Consider the following 19,433-nt stretch of genomic DNA (forward strand, 5'->3'; position numbering starts at 1 on the left):
TACATCTGTTCAGGGCTTGATTGGTAACAAGCCCCAGGCCAGCCTGACTGGTTCTTCTCCTCTGGTGTCAGCCTGAGATCTTGTGTTATAAATGTAGCTGTGAGCAGTGTTCTAGCGTATGTGACCGGACAGAACACAAACCCTTCCTCACCCTGCTCTGTGCAAAGCCAAGGGTATTGCAGAGATCAAGGAGAGAGTGGGGAGCTCTGCACGACGGATGGTTTCTTCCCATTCATTGATGCACCTGCTCATTCGACAAGTTTGTCTTGGACATCCGTGCTCGACCTGGGCCACTCACTGGCTGGGGGTTGGGAGTGGGGGTGGGGGACAGGGGTGGGAGTGTGGAGCCAGTTTGATACCTGTGGTGGGACAGAACAACAACAGCCAGCCAGGCCACCGGTCCACCTGCCTTCACGAGGTGGAGGCTTCCCCATTGCCCCCAGCATGAACCTCAAGGTTTTGGCACCCTTACCCTGACATGGGAGCTGTGGGCTGCTGTGGCCTGGGACCAGAATCCCCAGGACTCACAGTTTGAAGGGGTCGGAGCCACCCGGAGAAGCGCTGGCTGAGGACACGAAGGGAGGACATGAAGTGTTTCTCTCCTTTCCTTTCCTCTGCTCTCAACTCCTGAGTCCAAAATCCTGGGAATGGCAGAGGCCGGTGGAAGGGCTGAAATGAACATCAGCCAAGATGGGGGACAACAGAGGCCTCTCTGGAGAGACTTTGGTCCACCTGACCCTCACCAAGCTCAGCCAAGCCAAGCCAGAAGCTTGGAAACAGAAAGTTCACCAAGAAGCAGAACTCTGAAATGGCCCCGGGTGCAGATCCAATCACCGTAAAACACGACACAGCACAGAGGGCTTCTCTACCCTCCTCACACCCGGACAGCCGCACTCTGCAGCGTCGGGAGGTTGGTAAACGAAGCCGAAGTGTCCCTGTGAGTCCCTGCTGACCCGGATTCCCCCCCCCCCATCCTCCATTGCACAGGTCTGCTACCGATTCTCCTTCTCCCGGATCCCTGTGCCTGACCTGGGCCGGCGGCAGCACAGAGAGTGTGGGCCGCTCACGCTGTGCCTCGCCCCAAGGCAGCCTCCTAACTAATCCAGGGAGACAGACCAGAGCAAAAATTAAAAAAAAAAAAAGAAAGAAAGAAAGAAAGAAAAGAAAAAATAACGCTCCATCTCTGAGAGCCTTGATTTTTATTTATTTATTTACTTCTTTAGTTATCTATTTCTGATACGGTGTGGAAGCATCCTGAAAGATCAAAGTGCCAACCTGAGGATCCGACGAAAACGAACCTTAGTGGCCCACGCTCTACATGCCGCGTGGCAATGGCGACTGTCCCAATCCGGCAGGGAGAGTCGTTGTCCCTTGGTAATTATGCGCATCCATTAGCATGGCATCCATTCTTTGTCAGAAGCGTTCGGGGACAGTCTTCTGCAGAGAAACGCACAGCTCATGTGGTCTGCAGTTAGATGCCACAACGGACCTTCCCCTGGGAGATGCCGCCGATAACACCGTACGAAAGGCGGAGTCGCTCGGGTTTTGTTGGTGTTTGCTTGTTGGTGTTTTTAATCTCAGACGCCGGCACAGAGGCAGGGTGTCTGTGATAATTTTACTGACACCACCGACAAAAGCTTCACTCCTGAAGGAAAATTAAACGTTAAGATTTCGTGGAAGATGACGGTGGGGTGGGGGCCGGTGAGCCGCAGAAGGTTGGGAGGGATGGGGAAGTGTCATTTCCTTCCCTTGAGGAAAGAAAAATACGGGGTGAGCCATAAACATAGCTTCATTCCCAAGCTGGCAATTCTTACACTTAATATGTTTTGTCAGGCAAGTCTTCAATACAGATTAAAATGAAATGCCAAGTAATTTCCACCTCTCGGCCGCTCATGTCTGCGAACAATGGAGAATGTTTTGATGAATGTCAGTTAATGGCACTTGTGCGCTTATAGATTTAGTCACAGCAGCAAGGACTAAGGAATGGGGGACAGGGTGGGGGGGGGGGCTGTCTGTGTGTGGAGAGAGGAGGGACAGGGAAGATTCTTCCATAATCCCTTTCTGACTGATTCGGTTCATGACAACCCAAATTGAAAGTGAACCAAAGACAAAATCAGGCCAAGATAAGGTGACCCTTTGTTGTTAATGAGGCTCAAAGCATCAAAGATGATTTCCAGAGCTGAGTCGGCTCAGAGGAGGAGTTGTGTGCATTCCAGATGCTTCGTCAGGCAGATTCTGTTTCCGTGGGAAGGAAGGGGGCAGCTGCATTGCTGGGGCCAAGCCTCTGGTCCGGCTGACGTCTTTCCCGCAGGTCTCGACAGTTGTACCTGAGTCGGTCCCCTTCCTCCTCGGTTCTGTCCTGACAGAAACCAGACACCGCAGAACCCACAGGCTGAGTCCTGTTCTCTCATTTCTCCCTGCACATCGCTGCCCTTGCAGCTTTGCATCCTGAAGCCCCGGTGTGAGGTGAATTTGAAGAGCAGGACAAAAACGAGCACCAGCGGAGTTCTGTCCCCCAGGGACTTGGGTCCTCATCTTCCTCACGAAGATCCTTTCTTCAGCTCGATTGGGAGGATTTGGTTTCACTACCTACCCCCTCATTGTTCAGAAGAGGAGCTTTAACTGAAGGTTGCTGGCTGGTTTTCTGGTTGTGTAGGTAACGACACTTCTTTCTGTCCAGCAGTGATTGTGAAGGAAGTGTCCCTGTTCAAAGTCTAGCAGGTTAAATTGGTTTTCCCTTCAAGGTAGCAGAGGCCAGCTGATTAACTCGACTTTGGTGCTTACATGGTCTGTGCTTGTTTTTGTTTTGTTTTTGTTTTGAAATCACTGGTTACCAAATCTGGTAGTGCCCAACCCAGTCTTCTTAGACTCAGAAGGACACTCGCTGAATCAGAAAGGAACTCGTGCGGGAATGCTTGGGACATATGGAAACAAGATTCTCTTCCTGTGACCTAGGTGAGTCCCAAGGGCAAGGAAAATAAAACCAGATGTGTCAGGCTCAACCGTTTTCACTGTGAGCCAGTAGTGTTTACACCCTGTGCGTGTCTGGATCGGACCCGCAATGAAACTCTGGCGGGGGGGCGGGGGGGGGGTCACCTTTCCCATTTTACCCTGAAGAGACTGAGCCCACACGACTTTCCCAAGAGAAAGGAATCAAGCCTCCGTCTGACCCCAGGTCCCAACTGTCTTACCAAAGCCTTATTTTTCAGAAAGTCTCCCAATATAACTCAGAATTGAGCTTACTTGCTAAGTCACTCTCACTATACTTATATACTGGTGCTGAAAGTTTTAACCTTGTTTCCTTTGGGTCAGTAACTAGTCTGGAAGTGTCACGCGTGATGTCCGAAAGCTGAGTCTACATAGAGGATTGCTTTGCCTGTAGGAAGCCTGTACTTTCTCAAGTGCATTTCAGAAGCAGTTAAGTTTTTAAATTCTTAGATAATCTGAAAGGCTCATTTCACTGCCAATTCCAGGCTTTTCAAAACTGAAGTTTAAGGAGGTGCTTCTAAAGCAGAAATAAAGGGAATGGCCCAAGTCGGTCTCCCTTCTGCATCCAGGGAATTTGGAAAAGCCATGGAGAGTAGGCACATCGCCAATCGTCCAGAGAAGGAAGGGCGCAGCCTTCTGGCAATGCGGGGGTCTGGAGGTCTGTGGCCAGAGCCCAGGTTCTCCCTCGTGCCTGACCCAGAGCCCCTTCTCCCTCCTCACCTCACTCCCCTCCAGGGTCCAGAGGAATGCATTATTCTCTCCCCTCTCAGTCACCTGGGGCACATATAGATGTGGGGGAGCACACAGGTGAGGCCACGTCTCCGTTTCCTCACACAAAAAACTGGGGCCATGACACCTTCCTCCCCAGGGGTCTTGGAGAGGTGCGGAGGGCGCCTGGACCACCCAGCAGTCAGGCTTGGGAAAAGGTGGCATTCCAGAAGCTGTGCCAGCTTGCCCAGACATCTCTGTCCCTCCTCAGCAGACCTGAAATCGGTCTGTTTTTTGATAACAGTTCACGATGTTTTGACATTGGGAGGGAAGAGAGGGGGGGGAGTGTATGGTGCTGGGAGGTGACTATCGAGGCCCAGGCTGCAAAAGACAGTTTGAGAGGAAATTCTGAAAAGCAGGACTATCAGGCCAGAGAACTCCAGGGCATTTCCTCAGGCTCATTCCTCTGAGACCCTTTCATGATCAGAAGGACTCTTTAATTCTACAATCAGAGTGAAATCCCTGGCAAAACACCAACATAGAACTGAGCACCTCAGTCAGCAAATTTTGCTTCCTAAAGAACAGTCTCCACAAGTGGAAAACACTGGAGGTAACTAGGGAAGCAGAAAGAGGTGGGGTCCGGGAGCCCTGCCTCAGCCAAGACCCCACCTCCATGCGGTGGGCAGAGTGGCATCGGGTCCCCAAGGCCCAGGAGTGGGGAGAGCCCAGGAGGGACATTCCTCCAAAAGGATTGTAAGATTTTGCTAAATTACATTTTGATGAAAGCCTGAGAAATGTCCGCGAATGGATTCTAAGGGTGTTAGGCTAAGGGGGGTAGAATAGAGAAATTCTGAATTTATGTGTTTTAGCTCAAGCAGTTGGAAGTGGCTCTAGAAGATTTCTTTGCTGACTGGCTGTAGGTTGGACTCAATGGTTCTACATCCAGTAAGGTTCTAGAACTTCCCTAGCATAATGCAGAAGGGAGGAACCGAAGGCTTAGGAAGGCTGGAGGTTGGAGTAGACTTACCACGTGTGCCCCCCACACCCACTTCCTCACCATCCCCAGAGTAGTAGGCTCAGGGGACCCTCTGCTGAGGCCGTGAGAAATATGGTAGGGAGGCAGCACGCACTGCCTTGGAGAGCTGTGTGGTGGCCAGCTCTATAGGCTAGGCATGCTGGTGGGGACCCTGCCCCTGATTTCAGTGGGGATGGTGGGGTCAGTGTGTGGCAGAAACGAAGGACAGCACTTAACCTCCAGGGACAAGGGCACAGTTACCTCATGTGCATCAGAGTGTTTTCTCAATATTGCTGTCCAGCTCTCCTACCAACGTCAATTGTATAATGTTTCCTTTCTCCATTATTTTTCTGTGATCTGACAATAGAAACACCTGAACACCGTGTTGCCCACCTTGGCTATGAATCAACTGGATGCCTCTACTTTGACCCTTTTTAATTTTTCTTCCTAATGTTTGATATTGGAGAAAAACACTTCCAAGAACATAATGGGTTCGACCAACATGCTTATTATCCTTTGGCTTAATGAACTCTGAGTCCAGGGGCGTTATTTAGAAGGAAGGTTCCAAAGTGTGCATCACTCCTCCAGGGCTCCCTAAGACAGAGCTCTGTAGGACCTCCCCACTGTGGCATTTGGGTTATTTCTGTGATCTTAGGGTGCATATTGATGAGTTGCCAATGATGGTGATGATGATGGCTGTGAATATTTATTGAGCCTGTGGATTACCTTTTATTCCTTCTTTTTTTATTTTTTTTAATGTTTATTTATTTTTGAGACAGAGAGAGACAGAGCATGAATGGGGGAGGAGCAGAGAAAGAGGGAGACACAGAGTCGGAAGCAGGCTCCAGACTCTGAGCTGTCAGCACAGAGCCCAACGCGGGGCTCGAACCCACGAACCGTGACCCGAGGTCATGACCCGAGCCAAAGTCGGATGCTCAACCGACTGAGCTACCCAGGCGCCCCCCTTTTATTCCTTCTTAAAGCCAAGGAGGAGAAGTGTTATTCTAGTTCCTATTTTATTCTAGTTCCTATTTCCGACGAGGAGACTGTCAGCCAGTCGTTGGCAATCTGTCTCATTGACCTTTACCCTTCCGTCCCAGGTATCCAGGCTCTCTGTGGGAGTCCCCTCTGAACTGCAGCCACACTGCCCTCTACTTGATGAGTACTCCGTGGTCAGACACTCAGATGCAACCACGAAAGGTGAGCGGTGTTTTACAGTTAAATGTACTTAGGCATTGGTGGGGGCCGAGGGGGCTGGATTTCGTAAATGGCAAAGCCTCACGTGGACATCTTGTCTTGTTCAATTATAATAATCCAGTTCCGTGTTCTTCGTGATGCAGCTGGAGCTTGGGATAGATGAGTGAGTGCCCCAGGGTCATACAGCAGTAAGTGATGGTAACCCTCACCTTCTGACTCCAGGGCTCCCCCATTGTCTCCTACACCTCCATAAGCTGCCCATGGTTCTAAAAACTGGAAAAGGTAACAGAGGTGGTGTTTGGAAATGTTTGCCAGTGGACAAGCTGCCATTTTTCATTACCCCTTCACCTTGCCGGTCTGAAACCATTGTAGGTGTAAAGGAAATAAAAAGCATTGAGTACGAAGCAAATTTTGCTTCAGAGTCAAGTTAAGAGTGTTCACAAAGTACGTCTAGCCCCTACCAACCTGCAATTTTTGTAAAGATAAATAGGCTGCTCCCAGAAAAGTTTGCTTTAAGACCCACTATCTCAGTTTTCCCTATTGGCAACGTGAGGACAAACTGCGATCCATTATGGTGCTTTTGAGGACAAGAGGAGCAGAAGTCAGGGTGGATCTTTGACCGAGAAGACAAGCTTTGCAGAGGCTCTTCTCTTTCCAGCCCTTTCTCTTCAGCTTTCCTTGAAAGCCCTCCCCTCTCCTCCTCTGCCCCCAGACTGTTGCCTCTGAGAGTGAGGGGACAGAGGAATGGCATCAGCTAGGTTGTGGGCTTGGTGCTTTGTCTAAAGAGTATTGTGTTGTCACCCTATCTGGTTTTTATTTTGTTGTCTTTCTAAGAATGAGAATTGGGGGTGAGGGGAGGAGGGGAGGAGGGAAGGAGGAAAGTGCCTGGGCCTTGAAACAGGAAACTCTTCATCCTCTTGCCATCCAGGCTTGAAAGACCCATCAAAGCATGCCTCTAGAAGCATTGCGTCAAATGAGAGCTAAGAGGCACTTGAAGGTGTTGTGATGTTAGCTGCACCCTGTCAGTGTGTCTTAAAAAATACGCGAGTGCAGGGGAGAATTCCCTGCCAGTCGTGCCCACCATCCCTCTCCAAATTTTCCAGCCCAGACTTAAGACAGCAAATGAATGATAAGGTGGGCCTCCTTTGGTGTAAAGAAAGCCAGCCCCCGTGAAATTCAGCTGAGTCCGAACGTTACCTTTGCTAAGTCTGTAGTTGAGTGAGTATGAGGGTGACAATTTTCTGGAATTTTTTGTAGAATGAAGGAAGCTGGACATCCTGTGTTGTGTCCAGAATAAGGATGGAGAAGCTCAGCAGTACCTACAGGTCAGCAAGATTTATTTTGTGCCTTATGACGAGGCGTTCTGCATTGGCTGCAGCCTGGCTGTGGGCAAGACACATGATGTCCAATTTGGGGGCTCAAGAGTATTGTTATTCCCATGTTAGCGGTAAGCAGACTGAGGCACAGGGGCTCCCGGATGGCTCAGATGGTTGAGCATCCGATTTCAGCTCAGGTCATGATCTCGCAGTTGGTGAGTTCGAGCCCCACGTTGGTCTCTGTGCTGACCGCTCAGAGCCTGGAGCCTGCTTCGAATTTTGTGTCTCCCTCTCCCTGTGCCCCTCCCCTGCTCACACACTGTCTCTCTCCTTCAAAAATAAACATCAAAAAAAATTTTTTAGGGGGGGTGCACCTGGGTGGCTCAGTTGGTTAAGCGTCTGACTTCCGCTCAGGTCATGATCCCACGGTTCTTGGGTTCGAGCCCCGTGCTGGGCTCTGTGCTGACAGCTGAGAGGCTGGAGCCTGCTTTGAATTCTGTCACTCTCTCTCTCTCTCTCTCTGCCCCTACTCTGTTCATGCACTCTCTCACTCTCTCTCTCTCTCTCAAAAATAAATAGACATTAAAAAAAAATTTTTTTTAACTGAGGCACAGGGTGTGAAAGCATGTGGACATAAGGCTGTTGGATGCAGTGAGGTCAGATGGGGCCACAGCTGTGAGGGTTGGGCTACATCTTTGTATCTGTGCTGACGTCCACCTTTCCACGGCATCCACATCCACATCCACATCCACAGGGGTAGGGGCTCTTGATCTTTGCATGTCCTGGATGGACCTCTTCTCACAGTATCTTTAACTACGTACACTAAGATACCTAGGGTTTCAGAAGTGCTTTATTTGAAGTTTCCGGGATATTTGTCTAAGTATTCCTCATTCAGTTTCATCCGTAAATCATTATACAAAGAATTTTTTTAAATGGTGTTCCCAAGGAAGTTGCACGGACCCCCCTGAATTCTACCCTCTGCCTTGGTCCGTCCCACCTTCCCATTCCTCTGAGTAAGCCCCTACCCCAGGCGTGTGAGCCCCTTCACTTGCAAGAAAGCTGTCCCTGCCCCCAGGACTCAGAGGTGTGGCACCAGGGCCCAGAGTTCCACAGGAATTCCCAAATCCAGCTGATCTGGGGCTCCTCCCGGGGCTAACAGCAGTGGGTCCCTGAGCTACTCCGATAATGGCACACTACAAAAGTCATGCCAGTGATGTGCCTAGGCCTGGAATCTGGGGGAGTGGACCCTCCAGGAGGCGACTGCTCCCAGCCCCCGGAAGCTGTTAGTAACCACAGAAAGATTCAGACTTGTGATTTGTCCTTCGAGTTTGCTAGTGATCTCTAAATGGCGGCTGGCTGGTCTCCTAACAGACTGTGCGCGTGACGCTGCAGTGGCCATCGCAGGTGGGCGAGCCCAGGTGTGCTGTGTGTGCCAGTATGTCCCCTCCTGAGGGCTGCGTGCTCAGGACGGGTGGTGACTCATCACTCTCTCAAGCCGGTTGCCGTTATCTTCTCCGGAGCGTTTGGTGCTCGTGTACAGGTAGCTCGTTCCGTCCAGCAGAACCTCCCCTTGCTCCTGGGTTAAGCCGCCTTTCATTAAGACATTCTCTTCCTCCAAGACTGTGTCAGTTGCTGCATTTTCTCAGAGATCGTCTCTTGGGAGACGTCCTGGAGAGAAGAGAATGCAAAGCCGGTGTGACAGAGGCCAGGAATTGTGGGAGGGAGCAGGACTTCCCGAAACACGTAGGTCTCTGCTGAGAACCAGAACTGCCCAGCCAGGCCTTTGAAGCCTCAACGCGCCGGTCGGGGTTTTCAGACAACAGCTTCCGTTTTTCCTTGAGAAAAAGCTGCTTGGTCAAGCTTCTCCAACATATATTTTGTCCGGCAAGAAACATCGTCGCCTGCAACAGAAATGACAGGAGGCAAGACAGCAGGAGGGACAGACAGGAGCGGAGAGCACCCACCTGCCCGGGGTGACAGGGCCGGCCCTCTGCACAGCCACCTCCGTCGGGGCCGGGGGTGCTCAGGCAGGCGGGGGGGGGGGGGGGGGACCTCTGCCGGGTCCTGGGCCAGCGGCAGGACGGGGAGAGAGCTCAGCAACTCCGTGCACGCCTTGGCTCTGGTCACTGGGCGATGGGGCTTTGTGTTTGAGAGAAAACGGAGACAGGACCGGCTTGTTCGTTTATTAATAGGCGTTTGTCACACACCAGGTTAGGAAATAATCCCCCTATTGTCGTTGTGTCTTAATCCTCCTGTTGTCAATATGTCTTCGGGGCTTGCCGGGGAGGGAGGTCCTTTTTCAAAAGAAATCCCTTTTCAGAGATAAATGCAGATGGACTTCTCTTTATACAACGGGCATGGCCCGAAAATGAAATGTGCCGCGAACGTGGTCTTTAGGGTATGGAGGAAACTTCCTTTTAAGGAAGAAACTTCCTTCTTCTCTTGAAGTCACTCCTTAGGTGGTTTTTGTATCAGCAGAGGCTTCTGTGTAGAGGGATTCTTTAAAGCAAGGGTTTTCTGCCTTTTGCTTGGACCCTAAAATAGTTACAAGCCGCATCGTTTAGGAAAGACAAGGAGCTGACAACCCTTTTGGAAACTCTTAGTGTCTCAGGGAAGTCGCATCCACCTCTGCTGAATGCATGTGGACTTTCACCTCCCTGGATCACATCCTCTCACACCCCTCTGAGACAAACCTAGTAAATGAGATCACCCCAACTTAGAAGAAAAAAAAAAAAAAATGCCAGCAGCCTTCAAGCATCTTCAAATTCAGTGAAGAATTACAAAAGCAGAGTCCCGAGAGCAGAGTCAAAAACAGGCCTCTTTAAATCGTGTGATTGTCAGTTAAATCTTCTAGAGTAGAGAAACCTGAGCACTCTCTATCCCTCTGACAGGAAGTGAGTGCTGAGTACATCCCTAGAGCCACCAGAGATCCTGGATGCAGCCAACTTTCACTTAGCTAAAAAGGAATGGGGCGGGGGGGGGGGGCAGGGAAGCACCACTAGCTATTCTCACCGTAGAAAAGAAGAAATCATAAACCCCCTCCATGATGCTAAATAGCATGCATGGCAAAAGTGAATTTTCTGGCAGTGATTCCACCACAAAAAAAAGCTTCCTGCAGCACATGCAGGGAGCGGCCTCCTCAGACACGTCATGTGCTTCTAATTCTGCTCCCAGCCTTTATTCCAGCCCCTCACCCCCTACCTGCACTCAGCTACAGCAGCCCAGTGCCAGGAGGAGCTTCGCCTCTGTGAGGTTAATCGCCAGCGGGGGCCCCAGGTCTGGCTGGGATGTGGGATCGATCCTGCCAGAGGAAACGTAACAGGAAGCCGGTGCTGCCTTTTGTGCAGTAAGCAGAGCTCGAGGACGTTTGCATTCTGCTGGGCAAGCGTGACTCTCTCGAGACCCGGGCTCCGCGGACTGCCCGCTCAGCAGGAGTTCTCGCCAAGGCGACACACGGCTGTGCCTCAGTGGCCTCGTCGGAGCCACGGAGGCCAGAGTCACAACTGCTCATTCTGCAAATGGCACGATTCCATCATGTTTCGATCACGTGAAGTGTTACAAACCCATTCAAGAGATTGGCAAACGAAAACCGGATTAAGATCTGTGCGGTCGACTTGAGGTGTATAGGATTTTTCTAATGAATCACTGCATCGTGCTGGATGCTAGAATTTCCTAATTTTTGCAGAAAAAGAGTCTTGGGGTTTTGTGGGGGATTTGTGCCATATTCTCCTCACCCCCCTTGAAACTTAAGTATAGGATTTGTGAACGACTAAAATGAAAAGGAAAAACATTGCATTTGGCATAGCTGTAACTTGGAACAAATAAATGCGAAAGAGAGTTGCGAATTCAGGAGGTCTACCTTGACTCAGATGCCAGCAGAAGAATTGGGATCGTGCCAGAGATGTATTTTGTAGCCTAAGGGCCCCGAGAGCCAGCAGCTCTGGGCTCAAACCAGGGCTGTGCGGCCACTTGCCGGGTAAGTTAGTTGTGGCTTCCAAGTCTCCATTTTACTTTATTTTAATAATTTAGTACTTTTATTTCTCCGTTTTCTTAAAGTAGGAAATTGGCGAAACAGTACTCTCTCACCTCAACCAGATAATGAATGTGAAGTGTCAGGTCTGGTCGTGGGTACACAGTAAGTCCTCCGCTAATGACTGGACTTAATTTACTAGAAGATCCAGCAGGATCTGGGAAGAATAGGTGGTGGTTGGGGCCTCGTTGCCAAGGGAGGCGTGTAGCTCTTCTCGGTAGCAAAATCCTCTCCTTCCATCAAGAGCAAAACCCTGTCTTGATGCATCAGGACCAAACAGGGTTAGCCCTCTGCTCTCAAGGTTACCATGCAGGGGTCTAAGTGCTCACATCAGAGTGCACATCAGCTTTGTCCAAACACAGGGGCAGTTTGAAACCTACACATACACACCGTCATTCGAACACCACTCGTTCCTACGCACAGGGCAGCACACGTGGAACTGCCTTTTCCCCACACGCTTTAATATACGTATCCTTTCCTCGGTTTACTTTTTAAGTTTACTTATTTTGAGAGAGAGAGAGTGAGAGAGCGCGCATGGGAGAGGGGCGGGGGGTGGGGGATCTCAAGCAGGCTCTGCGTTTTCAGAGCAGAGCCCGATGCAGGGCTTGAACCTACAAACTGTGACTGAGATCATGACCTGAGCCAAAATTAAGAGTCAGATGTTTAACCAACTGAGCCACTCAGACACCCCACTGTCCTCATTTTAAATTGCTGCATAGTTATTCAACCGACAACTTTGGGACATTTAGATTTTTCTCCTTTTTGCTCTCAGTAACTCTGCAGTTAGTGTACTTAAACATCTTTGCATACTTATTCTTTCCTTTGAATAAAATCCTATGAGAGGAATTACCAAGTCAATTCTACTTCCTTTAAGGACTTTTGTTTTATATTGCTAAATTATTTTCAAGGAAGAAGGCAGTTAACACTCTACAAAACAGTAAGTGAAAATGCCAGTCTCCTCATATGTGTACCAGCTGGACTTAATGAATTATTTTTAATCTTTGAAGAGCATTTTAAACACCCTATGGCCATTGAATTTGGATCATTAGATAAAGCAAAACACCTTGAGGAAATGTATGTATTTTCTATAACGGCCTTAAACTGTTTAGGGGAATCCTTTCTCTCTCTCTCTCTCTCTCTCTCTCTCTCTCTCTCTCTCTCTCTCTGTCTCTCTCTCTCTCTCTCTCTTAGGGGTACCTACCTATGTGATAAAAGCATTTTTTCATCAGATAAGTAAAAGTAAATGAAGAAAGAAAACCCACTCATAAGTCTTAGGGCTCAGACCAGAAGGCTAAGTGCACACTTACACAGAAGGGACTCTGCAGCTGAGGGCGTTCGGGAAAAGAAACGAGCCAGGGTAGTCTGTGGTTTACCAGCCATGAGGAGGGCCCTGAGCTCGTGTTGAGCAGCTTGCCGACTGGCTCGCCTGTGCTTTTGACTGTAACCCTCACAATAACCCTGCACTGTAGAACCGACACTCCCGTTTGTGGCGGAAGGGTCTCAGAGGTTGCACGCCTCGCCCAGGGTCAGGTGGGAGCAGAGCCAGGACTGAGTCACTGGGAATCTCACCACAGACCCTTGTTCATCCACCTGGAACACGGTTCACACCTGCCACAGCGGCCAGGGATAACACAGAGAGCAGTGGTAGGGGCACTTACAAAGGTCTCCGTAGAGCCAGATTTCCGTCATTAGCAGGCCAGAGAGTGGAATTTACATCTGGAGACCCTAAAAAACATGCCCGTGCGGAATTCGACCATGCACTTTGGATACGTACTATAGTAAGCTGCAGGTGGCAGTCCATTTTGACAAATTTCAAATCTGTGCTAAGATAAACTTACATGTATGTGTGTGCCAGCCTCATTCATTGTGATCAAAGTATATTAAGTCACTGAATCTTCACAGCAGTTCTATCTTTTGGGTGCTGTGGTCATGCCCATTCTACAGATGAGGACACGTGAGTCCAGAGAGGTGATACCATGTGCCTTAGTTGCTGCAGAGGTAGAAAGTAGACCGGTTGGTATTTGAACCTGGGCAGATCTGACTATAAAGCCCATGTTCTTAACCCCACCAGGCCATGGACAGGAGGAGCGGTCCACTGTGGGGCCTGGAGGTGCTGTCCCCATGTCAGGTGCCTAGCAGACAAAGGTGGTTGCAGGAAGGGGTGCACCTGTTCTAATAATCCATGTTAACGATCCCACTACGCCGTAACGAGGTTGGCATCGTTAAGATGGTGGGCGAGATGTATTTGCTCCATTCAGTCATCTTCAGGCCTTGGAGAACCTAGGAGAAAGAAGAGACGCTTCGCAGATTTTCCTGTTTAACCCTTCCCATTACCACGTTCGGCTGGCAGCCGGGCGAAGCTACTGGAAGGAGTCTGGAGGCCCGCTGAGAGCCTCGGCATTCTTGCTGAATGACATTGGCAATGGCAGCTGTCCAAACACTGTGGTTGACTTTCAAACCATTTAATTGAAACCATATTTAAATTTAAAAAATTAATAAAGAAGAGGAAGAGGAAGGGGCGGGTGCCAGAGTAGGAGAAAGATCTTGGCAAAAAAACCTCATATGCACTTTTTCCACCATTGGATTGGCCAGACAGGGCCACAAAGCTGAGACAACAGGATTAGCAAAATTGCATTGTTGGACATAGGCACAGCGTGACATGTGCTCCAGCAAAGGCATTTGGCAGGATTAACCTGCCAAGGATAAAGATGTAGCAGACAAGGGGCTGAATTAATGGACTGGCATGACAGAAGCGGGGAAATCTATTTGCATGCAATATTAACTGTGCTAATAGACTCCGGGGCTGTGCTCCGCAGGCCAGGCAGCCCTCCTTGACCAGGAGTTTGTATTTTGAAGTCCACCTGGACGGCATCAGCCAAGATGGGCTAAAGCAAGCAGAATTCCCAGGTTGCATTCAGGTTTATTTTTGCCATTGTCCTAGAGTAGACATGCTGTCTTAAATGCTTATAACAGTATCTGTGACTACTTACTGTGCAGAATGATCCTAATACCTTGGAGCTTTGGGGCCAAAGGGTCTTCCTTTTAGAGGGTTAGTGTCTATGAAAAAGCGATGAAGAAACGTAAGTACGACACACTCTAGAATAAACACCTACTTGGAGTGGGTTGTTTTGCCTGATTTGTGTATTCTCACTCCCTGCACATCAGAACGGTGAGCGAATGAGAAGGCCCAGGATGCAAAATTTCGGGAGGCGCTCGCAGTCCTGCTCCTGCAAGAGTGGGGTCAGCATCTGAGAGCAGGTGACTCGTTCCCCTCACCTTGGGCCCGCCCTGCTGAAAGTGACCATGGGAACGTGGTAAGATACACCTGTTCAGCACGTGGGTGCCCTTACATGCATTTAACACAGACACCAAAGCACGGCTGGATTTGGGGAGGTGAGAGGGGAGGGGCCCAATAAGGCTTGTGCTGTCCACCAGGGTCCTGCTCTGTGGGGCAGGAGAGCAAGGTATTGTCCACCAACCCCATTGTGCCGCTGGTGGGGGCTCCTGAGGATGTCCGCTCCCTGACACCGAGCTGACACACGCCTGTTCCCACTCCTGACCCGAGGAAGCCCCCAGGCCTAGGACATTCTGTACGTGGGAGCAGTGGTGCTGGACATCAGCAGCACCCGCCACGTGGGCAAGATGGAATTTGCCTCTGAAGATGCTGAAGCCGTATGGGACTCCTGCTGCTCTGAGGCTCATTGGGAATGTCAGTGTTTAACAGAGCCCTGGATTTAAAGCAGTGGTCCCCAAATCTGGCTTATCAGAGTCCCTGGGATGGGGTGGGGGGGTAGATTCCTGAGCTTCACTCCCAGACGGACTGGAGTAGGATCTGGAGTGGGGTTGGAGCCCTGAGCCCCCCTCCCGCCCCCCTCCCGCCCCCCACGGAGCCAGCCAGACTGAGGGCTGGTGTCCGAGGCCGAACGAGTTTGTGTTGACTCTTGTTCAACCTGGGAGGTGGTTGATGAGGGAACCCCCTGTGTTCCTGTTGCTGTCATCTTTTCCCAGAAGTACCAGGCGGCAAAACAGTTTGTTGATTTGAGACCTCTGATGTTATACAGCTTAGATAAATGCCATGTACTTGGGATTGCCAGCACCGAGTGGCCATTTTGTGACTTAAAAAAAACAAAACAAGACTAAACAATTAGCTGGCTTGACCCCATCAAGTCTGTAGTGATCATAAGCAGGCCAATGTAGAAAATAACGAGATAAAAGGTTTTGGTTAAAATCGATGCAGGATTTTGGAACACCAGAAATCTTACATTCCCTGAAAAATGCTCCTGGGGTAGTTGAGGTCCTTAGGGAGGCAAAAGTTGGGAGGAAGGCCCTGAGGTGGGAGAGGACAGGGTAGGTTCCAGCTTTGCCATTCCAGTGTGGCTGGATGACGCTAGAGCCCCCAGCCCTCTGGCAGGTGGGGTTGCGTGAAGACCAAAACCACTCACCGGGTCACATGCCCTGTTATAGTTCTGTGTCTGCCCAGGGAAAGAGGTGCCTTCTTGAGCCCACAAAATGCTCCATCTACAGGAAAGGCCTGCTTCTTTAATTTCAGAAGGCACCATATGGTCTATCTTTGTGTTCCAAGATCTGAGAGAGGGAGTGCAGCTAAGTCCATGAGGAGGGGAGGTGACGGTGGACAGGCACAGGGAGGGAGCTGAGTCACCAGCACCTGTGGGATTTCGCGGGGAATTTGGATTTTATTCTGGGTATGATGGGAAGGGAGCAAGTGTTTGAAGCAAAGCAGGGACACGCTCTGATTCATATTTTAAAAGGATCACTCAGGCTGCAGAGTGAAGAGTGACTCACAAAGGGACAGTTGGATGTGTGTGTGTTGTGTCCTGGTGAGAGGGCAGGGGTCTGCGCTGGGGGTACAGGGCGGCCGTGGAGATGAAGAAATGCCATTCGATGGCAAAATATTGGGCTCTCTGGACGCTGATGATTCATGGGGAGCAGTGAGGACAAATCGTTAACCCACTGGTGTCCGCAGCCCCCCAGCTTTGCAGGACTTTGTTGCCGATTGAGAGCACATCTAAGCTGAAAGCTCTTGTGTTTCAGGTGCCGTGCAGATCCCAGCTACCGGTGACTCCACAATGGCCGCTGCCCTTGGGACCACTGTCTCCTAAAACAGGACTGAAGCCTGGAACAACACTGGACGCAAAAGGTACAAAAATCCTAGATGCCACCAGGTCAAGAGCTTGCAAAGGGGCCAGAGGACCTTCTTGAGGGCTGACCCTGGAGCCCGACTGCAGGAAGAGGGGTGCACTGGGTAGAAAGGGTTAGGGGCATTCAGTCCACGGAAGCATGCCCACGTGGTGTATTGTGGGCACTCCTGCTCCGTAAGTGGGGGGCGGGGGTCAAGCAGGGAAGTGCATTAGGATCTGAGACTCTATCGGGGGCACAAAAGGAGCCTTGGAGAGGTTCAGCCAGATTAGACAGACCCTCTGGGAGAATCCTCCTGATGCCCTGTAGATGAGGGTGGGGTTAGCCTAAAGGCAGGGAGCTGAGTTAGGTCCCGCAGTCATCTATTCATATAAAATCATTCGTTACAAATAGCACCGTGTATGCCCCTCAGGTCCTTGGTGCCGTTTTGATTCATGTCACAGATTCATCTACAAGGTTGCAGTAGAGTCACTGGACTATAAGAATCTTCCTTTAAATCATACATTCACCCAGCCAGTATTAATCCAGCATCCCCCATGTGGCCAATGCTGGGGACCCAATGGCAAGCTTAGAGTTGAGTGGAAGAGACGTCATGCACACTGTATAACAGGTGCCTTGAAGGAAGAGTCCCAGATGCCTGGGAAGCATGTCGTGAGGAGTCCAGTCTGGTCTGGGGGATGGGAGTCAGTCCAGGAGGTGACTTTGGAGTTGAAGTCTGAAGGAGGACTTGGTATTAAACTACACAAAATGGAGAAGGAGGATGCTAGGTGAAGGAAGCAGCTTGTGTAAAGGCCCTGTGGTAGGGAAGAATATGGCATATTTGAGAAGTTAGAAAAACCGAGAGGGAGAGGAGGAGGGCAGTGAAGGATAAGGGGAAAAAAAAGAGGGCCAGGCCTGCTTTGCACACTGCCAACTCCTTACAAGCATTTGAAGTTACTTTTTGTTAATTTTTTTTTAATGTTTATTTATTTTTGAGACAGAGACAGAGCATGAACGGGGGAGGGTCAGAGAGAGAGGGAGGCACAGAATCTGAAGCAGGCTCCAGGCTCTGAGCTGTCAGCACAGAGCCCGACGCGGGGCTCGAACTCACGGACCGTGAGATCATGACCCGAGCCGAAGTCGGACGCTTAACCGACTGAGCCACCCAGGTGCCCCTGAAGTTACTTTTTTAGACAATCATTTTTTATCTCTCTTTGACACCCTGAGCACTGGTGAGTTGTAGACAGAACCAAGAAGAGGTGGCTATGGACAGCTGTGTTCATGGCCTCAGCTTCTCCCCTATTCCCCAGTCTCCTTTTGCCCCTCAGATGTAGGAATACCAGTCCCCAGGTTTGTGATGTTTTGCCCTCATAGGAATCTGTGCAGGTTTCAGTTTTAGGAACTTGGTACCAGTACCACCTTCCCACGTACACAGTCTTGGCCAAAAAAGGGCACTAACTTTGCTGAAGTTTCTGGCCACTCAGCACTGGCAATTAACAGTCCCCCTGCTTTATTTTTACAAGGAACTAATCTCACTTTCTAGAACTTGCTCATTCTCAGAGTGGGTGATTGTTAGCCTTTAAGACAATCCACTGGACAGAAAAATTTTGGGATGTCTCTCTACCCAAAGCTCAGCAAGCCAGCCACATAACTTGGTGCCAACACTTATCAAATACACGTGTATATCAGGTGTTTGCCGTATGCAAGGTTTTCCAATCTTACTACTCTGTTCGGTGGATACTAAAACTGAGGCCCAGAAGGTTCTGCAACCGGCCCTGGGAACACAAATAGGAAGGGACAGTCTGAACACACACCCTGGGGCCTGGCACGGGCAGCCCATGCACAGTAGACACTCAGCTTAGCAGTGCTGTGGCCCATAGAGGCCCGAGTGTAGACATCATGGCCTACTGTCCCAGCCAGGATTCTTCGATAGTAGACATAAAAATTCAGATGTTTCTGAACTCCAAGGCCAAGTGGTTTACACGGCACCACTGTGGCTGATGAATTATCAAACTTTCTGCCTCCCCCAACTCTGGCAAGAACTTTGGTAGAACTTCTGTGCCACATCCAGTGCTAGGAACTTGCCAACTTTGCGTCCTTAAAATAAAGCAGGTTCCAAGATAGATGGCAGAAAGTGGAAAACATTTTTCTTGATCGGGTAACTAACTAAGAACCATGCAGCAGGCAGGAGCCATTTTTGGCCAAAGAAGCTATTCATTTAAAAGTGTTTATCGACACCTGGAAATAGGGATTCAGCTTCAAATGCTATTTTCATGTCAGTTTATGTTGCATAATTTCCTAATGCTGATAAAAACCTAGGCGAACACCAAAACGAGAATTCCAAAGTCATTTCACTGCTGACACGCTCCTCCGTGTCCACCCGCTGAATCTGATTGCCGAGCAGCCCGGCGGGTCACCTGCTGGTGGAAAGGCAGAGCACAGTGACGGCTCATCGGGGTTCACACCGACCACCCGATTTCCTTTCGGTCAGTCTCACGGCTTTTGTTGGTTTGCGCGACAGCCTCAGATCTTCAGCGATCACCCCTACTTTGTGCTTGGAATGTGTTCCCCCCCTTTGGAGGATGACTCGGAAAGACTCTCCGTCGCTGGATTCCATTCTGAGCCTGGTCACCCTCAGTAAACGAGGGAGCGGCTCCACGCAGCCTTCGGGGTCTGAGGACGGACAGATGGAAGGGGCAGAGGTAGGGGGTCTTGGCAGAGTCGCTACTTAGAACACGAGGCGAGTGTGGTTTCCGCGTGTGGCAGCAGAGCGACTGGGGGTCCCTGCCTTCCTGCCACGTAAGTTTCAGTGAGGAAAAAACTTGGCTCACCACTTTGACTTAGGAATATCTGGTTACCGAGCCACCTCCCAGGGCGGGGATGCACAAGCTCTGGGGGGCTGTATTTCCCACCGAGGACTTGCTGAAGGCAGGAGGGCCCCCCCAGAGAAGCACCGATGCGCAGGTACGTCTGCGTCCAGGGGCCCCGGGCTCCTTGGAGCCCCCGACGCCACCCATGACTCCGGGGGATGGGAGGGCTGGCC

The 19,433-nt window shown here is 50.3% G+C and overlaps 1 long non-coding RNA gene across 1 annotated transcript in view; it reads left to right on the forward strand.

The window, feature by feature from the left end:
* LOC128777357 (uncharacterized) overlaps positions 1–18,721 on the forward strand; it is a 121,015-nt gene extending 102,294 nt beyond the window's left edge. The window contains exons 3-5 of the long non-coding RNA XR_008422661.1: positions 5,812–5,911; positions 16,307–16,412; positions 18,710–18,721. This is a non-coding gene — a long non-coding RNA (uncharacterized LOC128777357). The remainder of the gene's footprint in view (positions 1–5,811; positions 5,912–16,306; positions 16,413–18,709) is intronic.
* Positions 18,722–19,433: the final 712 nt, after the last annotated feature.

Source organism: Panthera pardus, unplaced genomic scaffold, assembly GCF_024362965.1.
Source record: "Panthera pardus isolate Hobbes unplaced genomic scaffold, ASM2436296v1 HiC_scaffold_16, whole genome shotgun sequence".
NCBI lineage: Eukaryota > Metazoa > Chordata > Mammalia > Carnivora > Felidae > Panthera > Panthera pardus.